Below are 12,725 nucleotides of genomic sequence, written 5' to 3' on the forward strand. Positions count from 1 at the left end.
GTAGGTATAATGTTGTCTAACAACAATATCTCGTTTGCGCACCTGAGAGGTTTGCACGAGCCTTGCCTACGTGGTTCAGCTGCAAGTTCGACCGAAGTTCATACATTTTATTGTAGAGACTTCTGTATCAGTCGCAGTAGGAAACTCTGGAATTTCTTCCAAGGTCTCTTTCCTTTGATCTGATGAAGATACTGTTTATCTCGTCGAGTTGCACTATTCTCCCACTCACCTTTTAGAAAGAACCATTCTCTTTAAAAGCACACCGTTTCGCGGCAAAACTATTTGCCTCGGTATAGTGAGGGAGGAATACCCAACATTTTGGTATAACCTACAAAATAGCACTTGTCTGATTTGGAATAGGTTTGTAACCTTTTACACAAGCCCCATATTCCAAATGTTAAGAAAAGATATAACATGGTTGGGCGTACGATACCATGGCTTCATTTCAACAGACCCGATGTAGCTCTTTTCAGTGTAAAAGCCGCAGTCTCTAAAGCATCACTTTAAAAGGGATAATGGCAAATTTATTTATGTCATCTTTGACCTTACCATGTCATAAATGGTTTGATTACATCTCCACGGACTTTCCACTTGCAGTGGTGTTCCGGGAGGTGCAAGTTTATGAAACCCCTTTCACAACTCATCAGACATTCGCTAAACATGTAACTCAAATATTCCTTTGTGCAATCAAATTGCAGAAACATAATTTTCTTGTTACAATAACTTCTACTTCATTTTTGAGAACCTTTCGAATGATTTCAAAAGATCCAGACTTACGTCTCATCAAGTAAATATCCATATATCTACTTGAGTCATTTCTGAAGATAAATAAATCCACCACTAACAACACTTATCGGACTACACACATCAAATGTATGATCACTAATAAGTTTGTTGTTCGTTCCTTATGGCCTGTGAACGGTATTTTAGTTACTTCACTTTTAGGAGGAAAGTTGCAAGTGTCAGATGATTCAAAATCAAAAAGACTTTAAAATCCATCATAATGGAATTTTCCATGCGGGTTTCTCCAATGTGACCAAATGTAGTGCCACACTTGTGTGGTATTCTTTTAGTCTTGCGACATTTAGCGTCAGTGTTATGGATGTATCATATTACCCTCAATATTCATAACATACGTCCCATCGATGATGGAAGTATGGCCCTTATGTTATTCATAATACTTAACAACAATTGTTGTTTTTATGAACAACTCTTTTGCAACAAAGATTGTGCAATGGGCTAGAGTGTATGAAACTCTAAAATGAATTATGAAAAGTAAACCCAGAGGTATTGTATTATTATCAATATTCATAACATACATCTCATTCATAATGAAAGTATGACCCTTGTGTTATTCATAACATCGAACATAAAAAGTTCTCTTATGAACAACCTTCTTGCAAGATGCCTTATGCAATGGGATAGAGTTTGTAAAACTCTAAATGAATTATGAAAATAAATACAGACGACAATACACCGATGGAAGGTATAGTAACATTTACTATGTTCCCTGTGTATACCTTAACCTCATTTCTAGCTAGTCTTTCATGCCATAGTAGTTCTTACATCGAGTTGCAACATAATGCAGTCGAGCGGGCATTTTTGTGATGAACTCACAATACCCAAGAATTAGTGATTAACATGTTTAACCATAATTCGCAAGAACTATATCTTTGACCAGCCTTCTATACATCAAAAACTTGTATGACATTCATACATGAGCTGGATATTCCAGTCTTCTTTCCTTTTGCCTTTATACTTCTAGCAGTTTAACTTTTAGTATTTCTCCTACTCTCAGAAGAAGCACCCAACTTAAGAGTGGCATTAGCCCCAGACTTCCTAGGCGTGTAAGTCATACTAACACCCTTTGGACACTTCCTTTCTCTTTAAGTTGTTGTTTTATTCACCTTTCATTATATGACAGGCGTTCTTCTGGATCCCTTTCCCAACAGTCAAATGCATAGTAAACACTTTTACTAATACTTGCAAACAAACATTGCTTTGTTTGTATCTGAAAATAATTTTCAGTTCCATGAATATCATATAACTATCCCAACTTTCGAAGTTTGGGTTTCATGGAAGCAAACATATTCCACTTGACCGTAACAGAATTCTAGCTTTTGGATCAAAGGACGAGAGTCACATGATCCATAGCATTAGCGGGAGGATACGGAAAGCATGCGATAGGACAAAGTCCTTCTCGGCACTTTTGAGGACAATCCTCATATTACGTTACCAATCGTAAAGTTTTAACCAGATATTTAACAGCTATTCAATTTTAACAGGGAAAGTGGAATCGCGAGCCATTATTCTACAACTATTATGCAATAAACACTTAGACAGTGTTCATAATTAATTGCACTGAGAATTAAACATGTTAATTCAACAGTGCGCTCCCACTCAAATCGATATCTCTCATAATTGATTTAGAGTGATTCAAGATCCATATTTCTATTCGATGCCATTGACGGGTTCATCACTGATGACACGAATTTCAATCGGTAGGCCAACTTGCCGATCACATCTCTATGTGATTCTTGTTCATCTTTCGATGGGCGTGTTCCGAGCTCAGGACTCTCCTTCCTGAACGTCAAAGACAACCAAGTGATCTTGCTGCGAGGTCTGACCTCACCCGCCTCATTCCTCTCGATTCGTTCGTGCTCATGTGTACATGGCGCACCCCGAAAAGATACGAATTTCAGACGGTGCTACACTTGGGTGAACACTAACTACTTTGATATTTTAAGTGAGAGATCACCCTAATAAAAAGCGACTACCGCGCAATCAAGAAGGGTGCATCATAAGGGATAAACATCTCAGGCAATTCATAATAGCATGATATGGTATAGCCCTTTCTGACGGAGAAGTATTTCATTTCTTCGTCTTCGGCATTCGCGTCGGTGTTCACCTTCGCGAAGATTGCCACCACCTTGTCGATGCACCAGATAATATTGCTATCTCTATAGCTAACAAAATAATGCATTACAACAAGGTTGACACGCAGGTCATTAAAGTGCAATCATATGGCTCCAGCCATCATGCCGAATCGTGACACGCAGGTCATGTTAATCAAATTACATCATATAGTCATCTCATACATAATCGAATTAGTATGAGCACTGCTATACCACATCACATGCACATCCTGCAAAACCAAGTTAGACGCCTCTAATCGGTTTATGCAAAATTTATTTTACGTGGCTTCTAAGGTTTTGACTTAAACCGCAGCTACCAACATTTTATCATCAAGTATGATTATTCAGGTTGCTAGATTAACATCTCGGGGTGTATGAAACACGGGATAATTAAATCTCGAGCCCCATACTAAACTTCATCATACGCATGACCCCCGTGCAGATCATATCTGCAATGCCCTTTCATCTGCGAATTTCATCTTTCTTTTGACTACGGCAGAACCCAAAGAACTGATAGCACTTCCATGATCAATCAGGATCACGGATTGCCAGAACTTTGTCAAATTCCACCATGCTGTCTCGAGATTGAGCAAACGCAAATTCTAGGGAAGCAACAAGAACCTCGGGTAACAGATTTCATCTGTCACCCGCATAAATAATTTTCAGCAATAGATCTCATCTACTACCTAATTATATTATGCAATACCCATACATCTCCATGTATTCTAGATCGAAACCTGCATCTACGCATAGCACGGATCTTGATGCCACTGTAAGGGAACGCAGCAGAAAACAAAAAATTTCCGACCTACGCACCAGCCCAGGACTACTATGGAGACTGCATACATGGTTTGATCTTTTTCGTTACCGACTCGTAGCGCAGCAGGAAGTAGAGTCGATGACGATCGGCGGTGCAGATCCCCGCAGCTAGGGTTTACAACCTCCCAACCGCGAGGATGTATACCATCATCTGCTCCTCAGACAGCCCTCCGGGAGGCGGTCGAACAGCCCCCCGGACGGTGTCGCGGACAACCCTTCGGGAGGACCTTCGAAACTCGAACGGTCACTCGGACAGCCCTTCGGGAGGACCTTCGAAACTAGGACGGTCACACGGACAGCCCTTCGGGAGGCACTCACGAACTAAGACCGAAACTACGATCTCTCTACAGAGTTGCACACATACGGTGTCATCTATCCGGTAGGGCTTCGCCGTCCAGAACTAGTTCCTGCCGGAACCCAGACAGCCTTACGGCACTACGAAACTCTTTTCGTGGGAGGGAGAGAAGAAGCCAGATAATGCATGGCATGTGTATGAGAGCAAGGGATGAGTGTGAAGGGATGCCCCTCCACCTCTATTTATAGGAAATCCCAAGGGGGTAGGGTAGTTTCACAAAAAACCCAAAATGCACATGAATGAAGTCCTTCCACAAGGACCTAGGAGTGAAACCAAGGAACAAGAGGGTCCCCAAGGGGGGATACCCCATGTGCCCGGCCACACCCCCATGAGGGGCCCAAAAAATGGCTCCTATCCATCCATGTCATCCCCAAGATCTTTTGGAGCAAAGCCTCAAAAGGTGGCTTTCCATAAAGTAACCATAAAGCTGATTTTCACTATTCACGACGACATTTTTCAGCGTCTGATCGAACTGAAAATATTTATGTGGGCTAAGAACATTTCCAGTACCCACTAAAATGATTTTCAACGCGTTCCGAAACAATTCCGGTTTTAGTGATTTTCATCTGCGAAACACATCTGAAGTGGCTCCGGCAGCTCCGGAACATTTCCGGTTTTTATCTCAGAAAATTCCAAAAAGCTTCCAGAATAATTCTGGCATCCTCCAAGAATTATCAAGCATGTGCCGAAACCAATTTGACTTAATGGTGTATCCCGAAACAACTTTTCGGTATCATCGAAACTTATCCGATGACCTCTCTCTGCGGTACGATTCCGCTGTCCGAAACTTTTTCGGTGATTTTCTCTCAGACTCCCTGTCTAGTATTCAGCAGATAGATGACCCTTAAGCGTGTGACCCTATAGGTTCGGTGAAGTATAGACATGACCCGGAACCCCTTCCGATCAATGATCAACATCGGAGCCATGGACACCCATATTGACCCCTATACCCACACGAATAAATATTCGAGTGAACCTCCAGTTGCCGTGTGCTATTCCTGTTGCTTCGCGATATGTTACAAATACCCGAGGTGAGACATGTTGGCATTCCCGTGGATCAACAAATTGTCCACTATGCTAGTTACCTCGTTACCGGTATTGTTCTCTTTTCTCGTTATCGTGTTCCGGCATCCCCGTGATCAAATCACAAAGTGTCTGGCCAGACGATGATGGATACCGTAACACCGAGAGAGCCCAGAGATATCTCTCCATCGTCGGAGGAGCAAATCCCAATCTTGAGCTATCAAGTTACTTGACACACTTTTCCATGAACCTGTAAGCCGCTGTAATAGCCACCCATTTACGGATGACGTTTAACAAACCCCAAAGTTCATGAAGCAAGCATGAAGAAACTCGATACTCTCATGGTCTAAGGAATCATGCAAACGTTAACCATCTCTGTGTTATGTACCAATAAACTTGTGAGGAATGAATCTCATAGCATAACATCAATCCGGGTCGATTCAACACAAATGTTCTCTTAACATTGTGCCCTCAAAGTTGCTGGCATAGACATGCCCATGACCAGGAAAACAGAATCATCATGCAACACTTGAGCTAGTCTTAGAGGCCAGACTAGGAATACTTCTTACCGTTTATTATTCCACACGTGCATATGAGTCTTCCTCCGAGCCTCGTGGATATTGCAGACTCGAGAATCATTGCAGTTATAGCATGGAACATAAACATAATTATGAACTCGGAGATAAATAATATCATTTATTATTGCCTCTAGGGCATATCTCCTACACATTTATTCTTGGGCTCATTTCCAGAATTCGGTTACTTACGGCCCGTCATTGGCCTTTTCTCCCTGTGGGCCAAATTCAGCCCGCGGTTACAATCGGCCCGTTACTCCGTTGGGCCGTTTTCATAACGTCATCAAATACGGTCGATTAACGACAGCCTGTTATTGTCGGCCCATGAATGGACAATTCCAAATCTAGCCCGTTTACGGCCCATAATGCGGTCTGTTATTGGCCCATGTTTGGCCTATCGATCATACGGCACATAGAAGGCCCATTGATGCTACGGCCCGTAGAAGGCCCATTGATGCTACTGCCCGTAGAAGGCCCATTGATGCTATGGCCCGTAGAAGGCCCATTCTTTCTATGGCCCTAAGAAGGCCCATTGTTTCTACGGCCCGTAGGAGGCCCATGGTAACTACAGTAAATATGTAGCCCATGGTTATTGTGGCCTAGTTTTAAAAAATAGGTTATTGCGGCCACTAGCAAACCGCGGAAAAAGAACGGCACCGAGTACAAGCAAACAAATAAACAAGACAACAAGGAAATAAATAAGCAAGCAACTTACGCTAGGCTATCATGGCTATTACACATATTACATCCACTGGGCATCAAAGTTCGCCACCAGTGCAAATATAGGGAACAAAGCAGCATATCATATACACTGGTTGTCAAAGTTGGCGACCAGTGCAAATAAACGCCGCAACAAAACAAGTCTAGAACTGAAACCACTTCAGAAGAGCTCAAGAAACAATATCCTGGGTACCCATAATGCTGGCAAGATGCTTAGCAAGCTTATTAACTTTCTCTTGTTTGGCTCTTAAATCCTCCAGCACTTGTTGTTGCACCAGAAAGTATGCATCTCAATTCTGCAGGGACTTCCTCAGTCCTTCGGCTTCCTGTCGCATAACATCTGATCGATGTCTTTCAACTTGAAGTTGAGACTCAAGAAGCCGAACTGATTCAGGCAGCGAGTTCGAAGAGCTGGTGCCAGCAGTAGTAGCCAGTAACTCGAACACTACATCAAGACAGGACTTTGGGGTTGTCTCAATGTCTTCAATATAGTTTTTATCAGCTTTCTTGGAGACCAACAAGGATGTCTCACTATCTTGAACCTTATCTGCATTACTTCCTTTACCATTGCATAACGGGGTACTCTTCTCCCATATTTTATCCGCGTTCTAAAAGAGAAACAAACAAACACATCACAGGTTTACAATGTAGCATATGAAACTCATTTTGGTAAACCAGTTTAGTAGTAAGGTGGACAGGATAACAGCATGAAACAAACATATATCTATGTAGTATGGTCACTGTATGGTCTATATCATTCTAGTTTATGTTGCCAAATCAAGATAGATACAGTCTGAATCATATCTATTTAAGACAAAGCAGCATAGACAGAATATAAGTGCGGGAAACTACACAGCAATAACAACACTTGTAATGTGCATGGCATGAGAACATAACTGTTTATTCAATTGAAACTAAAATCAACATAGAGCAAGTTACAACAGCAAACACATTAAAGAAACAGGTTTAAAACATACCTGTTGCGCCATTGGAGTTTCAATTGCATCCTTCAATTTGAAATTAGTTGGTATGAGTAAATACAGTGATGCAAGAGCAAAGTAGTATGAACCATAGCTACGGAACCTGACCTGAGAACAATTCTTCTTCTGCTTTAAGTGTTGACTTGGGGTTCGGAGTGGTGGTCCTCGTGCTTTGGGACTGCAGTTGCCTTACTAACTGCTCGTGTTTGGGTGCTCTGTGGTGGAGACGGTGCTGTGTCAACTGGTACTGGGTTACTATCTGCTGGGGTTGGGGTTAGAAGGGGTGTAGCTGGTTCTCTGTCCAACTGGGCAGGGGTACAATCTGCGTGAGTCTGAGTTATGTGTGGTGGGGCTGGTTCTTGGGCAAGTACAATCGTGGTTCTATCTACATCGACAGGTAGCACAATCTTTTCTGAAGACCGTGTTTTTACTCCCACAGATACTGCCATCACCCCTCCAATTGAAATGGCTGATAAACAAGAAAAGTAATTGAATGTACAGACATTGTAAGATAGACAGGTACAATGGATAGTAGGGAAGAAAACAGGGCATGAAATAATTCACATTTATGTTGTCTAACCAAACAGAATAGCAGGACATAATTTCACATATATGATGGCTAATTAAACAGGATAGCATGATACAATTTCAAATGTATGATGACTAACTAAACAGGATAGAATGACATAATTCAAAATATGATGACTATGTAAACAGGATGAGATGATATAACTATATTATGTCTTTAGAAAATGTGTTGGCATGCCATAATTCAGATACATGCTGTCTATGTAAACATCTTGGCATGATATAATTCAAATATATGATTTATATACTAAGCAAGTGAGCAGAGGGCAATCGCATATATGATGTGTCAACTAAGGAGATAACATTCAATATTGTGCATATGATGTAAAAACTAAGCATTGCAATACAACATATGCATGATATGAGTAATATAACCCTGCCAAGTTTGAGCATACACCTCAGGGGGATAATAGGACTGGTCATCTACCTCTGAATCCGCCTCTGAAGAGCTATTTGTAACCAGCAAGATATCTGCTTCAGCAGGTAGCATTGTCTGCTCTGAAGACCTTGTTTTCACTCCAGATTTCTCCATCACCAATTCAAATGGCTGATGCATAGGAAGAGGAGTTGAATATACAAACATTGTCGACAAATGCAACGAGAAATACAAAAAAAGGACGGCATGATATAATTCACATATATGACGCTTGGCAAAATAGCATGGCATTGCATAATTCACATATATAATGCCTTGCAACAAGATAGCATTGCATAATTCACATATATAATGTCTTGCAACAAGATGGCATCGCATAATTCACATATATGGTAATTAGACACTAAACAGGTGGCATTCACACAAAGCATGTCTAAACTAAGCAATTGACATAGCAATGCAAGATACCATACGCACGATATGAGCAACATAACCCTGCTAAGTTAGAGCATGCACCTCGGGGGGGGGGGGGGGAATAGGACTGGTCATCTGTCTCTGAATCCTCCTCTAAGGAGCTATCCGTAACCAGCAAGACATGCGCTTCGTCAGATAGCATTGTCTGCTCTGAAGACCTTGTTTCCACTTCAGATTTTTCCATGACCGTGCCGAATGGCTAATGCACAGGAAGAGTAATTGAATGTACTAAAATTGTTGACAAATTTAACACGTAATAAAAAAATGATGGCATGATATAATTCACATATAAGATGACTGGCTAACTAGGGTGGCATTGCAAAATTCACATATATGATGCCTGGCTAAACAAGATGGCATTGCATGATTCACATATACAATAAAGAAACTAAACAGATGGCATTGACACAAAGCATGTCTAAACTATGCAGATGATATATTTGATGTATCCAGTAAGCAATGCAAGGCACCATATGCATGATATTACCAACATCAGCATGCCAAGTTAGAGCGAAGACCTCATGGGGTAAATAGGAGTGGTCTTCTCCTTCTGAATCCCCCTCAGAACAGTTATCTTCCTCTTGATTACGATCCGAAATGGGTGGAGGGGGGGGGCTGCCTTTGCGCCCACCATGGAGCGATGTCTGCATGAAATTTTATTGCCACGCAAGGCTCGTCTCTTTTGCTCTACATGTTCAGTTCCATTGTGTACAATAACTGACATGCATAGGAATAAAACATAGTGCGATTATGTAAGGAGTGCATGCACAAATCCAGAGTGATGGTAGCAAGCTGTGGATAGACCCAAAACCAATGATAGCAGGCAGATAACAGCTTTAGCTAAAAAATACAGATAATGGCTCCTTTAATGTTTGTTTGCACCCAACATGAAACTCATAGTAGACAACCGAGATTAACTAGATAGTACTGATTGCTGCCCCAATATGTACCCCACAACCATTTAAAAACTCAAGTTTCAGCATTAATTTGGACCTGACTCGGAGTCTAATAGGTGAACACGATGATAAAGTAGCATGTCATCATATTAAGCGATGCATAACATAAGCAGACACGGAAGAGTGCGACCTCTCTTGCGGACCCGTGTAGTCCTCAAGGTCATCTGCTCAGTTGATGATGGTAATGCAGTTATTGTGGCTGCCGACGGCGGGGAAGAAGATCTGAGGCGACGAAAGACAGTCTGGAGAGCGGATCCCTGCTGTGGTGAACCCTTCCGTTGTTGGAGCAGCTGAGCTGGGGTGGAACACAGCGCAGCAGGAGCAGGACAAACCACACAAGGTTTTCTTTGACACATATCTGTAACAGAAGTAATTGTGTAAGGGCTTGTGTGAATTTGAGGATTCTAACAATGCAGGGATAGGAAATAGACAGGAATAGGATAGGAATGCACGTGCAAAACAGAGAATTTAAAAACACAGGATTTCTGCCAATCTGGGTGTTTGATTCACAACAATTGGAAGATGACAGGATGCAAAAAAGCATGGTGAGATTAAGTCAAACCACAAGAAAATGTACGGTTATAATGCTATTATGCTACTATCTCTTAGTCTTGTGCTTCATGAATAGGAATTTGAAAAGGAGGACAAGTGGAAATTAAAATTCCTACGATTTTTCTTTCAAGGAGACACTAAAGGAACAAATCCCACAGTTTTCCTTTGCTCCATTCCTTTGAACCAAATTCATGAATAGTAGTACCATAGGAAACTTTCCAATTCCTATGTTTTTCCTTCACTTTTCTTTTCAAGCACTGGCGATTCTAGTAGGCAGGCTTGAGCAAGGAAAAGCCTACACTCAAAAAATGTTTTTGTGCTACTTCTAGTACTTTGGACCCAGGCCACTGCCCTACTAGCTCAACTCCCAGGCCCATTGACAAATGCATAGCTCAAATGTGCAAAGATTAATAATGATGGCGTTCAAGAGAGTCCATCACAGATACCTAAGTTGCCCGGTACCTCACTGCTTGTCATATAGTAGGAGAAACTAATCGTATTTCACGTTACTGCGTGTGCTCAGTGGACAATATATATAACATGTAGAGTAAAAAAGAGATGCAGCAAGTGTACAACCTCTTTGGCGAAGCCATGTCGATCTCAGCGTGATTGGGTTGGTCGGTGAGGATGATCCGGCTGACTTGGCTGTCGGAGGAGGGGAAGAAGATCTTAGGTGTCTGGAGATGGTGCCCGGGGTACTGCTCCGCTGTGATGGAGGGTTTCATCATTGGAGCAGCTCCGGTGAGTTGTACGACGCCGAGGCTGAAGCAGGACAAGAGAGACAACGTTAACCTGAGTGGAATTCTAATATCATATCCAATAGATGACGTAAAATACATAACCACAAAGTGCTAGATGTAAAATACATCAGCCGCTCATCTCTGAACTTAACTGTCAAAACTGAATTTAACTATCGAAACTGAACTTAACTGTCGAAACTGAATTTTTCTGTCAAAACTGAACGCACTAGTAGCAGAAAAGCAGTAGTAGTAGCAGCAGCAGCGCGTGTGAGAGCCGGGGCAGCTGGTCGTGTAGCAGCATCAGGTGAGGCTACCCTGAGCCGCCAGCCACCACCGGCCAAACAGCCGCCCCCTGCCGCCCGCGGCTGGCGGTGCGCTGCCCCGAAACCACTCCCCACCGCCGGTCCGCCGCCGCCCCGGCCATCCCTCTAGGACCCCCGTGCCGAGCTTTTTCTCCGGCGATCCCCACGCCGCTGCCCCACCACCACCGGCGACCACCGCCCCACCCTGAACCCTAAGATAGATACTGGGGTACCTCTCCAGCGAGCCCCCCTCCCCGCTGCGGCTGGTTCTTCCTTAACTCCGGCGAGCCCCCCCACCCCCTGAAAATTGACTGACCCGAAAGTCGATTCAGTCGAATGAAGTGTAGCTAAATCGGAGCAGCATCGCAAGCAAGAGCAAGAGCAAGAGCAGACCAAGCAGGGGACCGAGAGCAAGAGCAGAGCAGCAGCGCGAGCGAGAGCTAAAGCAGCAGCAGCCCCTAATAATGTGTACGTCGCCGCCGAGGGAGCGACGCCGTGGAGGAAGTGGCAGGCGACGCCGCCGTGGATGGAGCCGCGCCGTGTCGGCTCGGGACCGAGCGGCTGCAGCACCGTGAGATCGAATCAAGAAGAAAATGCGGCGATTAGTGTACAACCTCTTTGGTGGCGCCGATTAGGCTTTATCTTCATCCGAGGAAACGGTGATGATGATGCACTTTCGTGGTTCAGGTGAAGTCAGCGGTGTGGGAATGGAGGGGCACGAAAGACGAGGGGAACTCGGGCAGCTCCTTGAGGTGGAGGACGGGGTGGCTGAACCGGCGGGACGATGAGATCGACGACGGATCCTCATCCGGTACGGTGCATGAGGACGTCGAGGTGTTTGCTGTGGACGACGTCGTCGGGGAAGAGGCTCCGGCTGGTGGCAGACGGAGGAGGGCGTGGGGGCTTCGCGGGTTTTGCGGCCCTTTGGTGTACGAATGGGTGGCGGATGGGATGGAGTGGGACCCATGGCTTAGGGATGCGTTTGGTCCGAATGTCGGGGTAAGTTTATGAAAATTACCCCACCGATTTGAGCTAGGCGGTTCTTTCGGTTCAGGGTATCACGGGTATTTCCCGGTGTTGATTTCACAGGAGGTGGGAGTTTTCGCATGCGGTTTGTAATTTTGGAATGCAAGGCGCGGTTTTGAAGATGGAGGGAGTTGTCGAAGCACAACGGAGACAAAGATAATCTTAAATATTGCGAGGTAACAAGGCGCGGGTTGAAAGGGCGGGAGTTTTGCAGCACGATAGACATAGACGCTAGCTTGAAATTTCGGCATAACAAGGCGCGGCTTGAAATTTCGGGAGAACAAGCTTAACGTGTACCAAAAAAAAGACAATTCGCATCACTAG

The sequence above is a fragment of the Triticum aestivum genome, chromosome 3D (genome assembly GCF_018294505.1).
Source record: "Triticum aestivum cultivar Chinese Spring chromosome 3D, IWGSC CS RefSeq v2.1, whole genome shotgun sequence".
Classification (NCBI taxonomy): Eukaryota; Viridiplantae; Streptophyta; class Magnoliopsida; order Poales; family Poaceae; genus Triticum; species Triticum aestivum.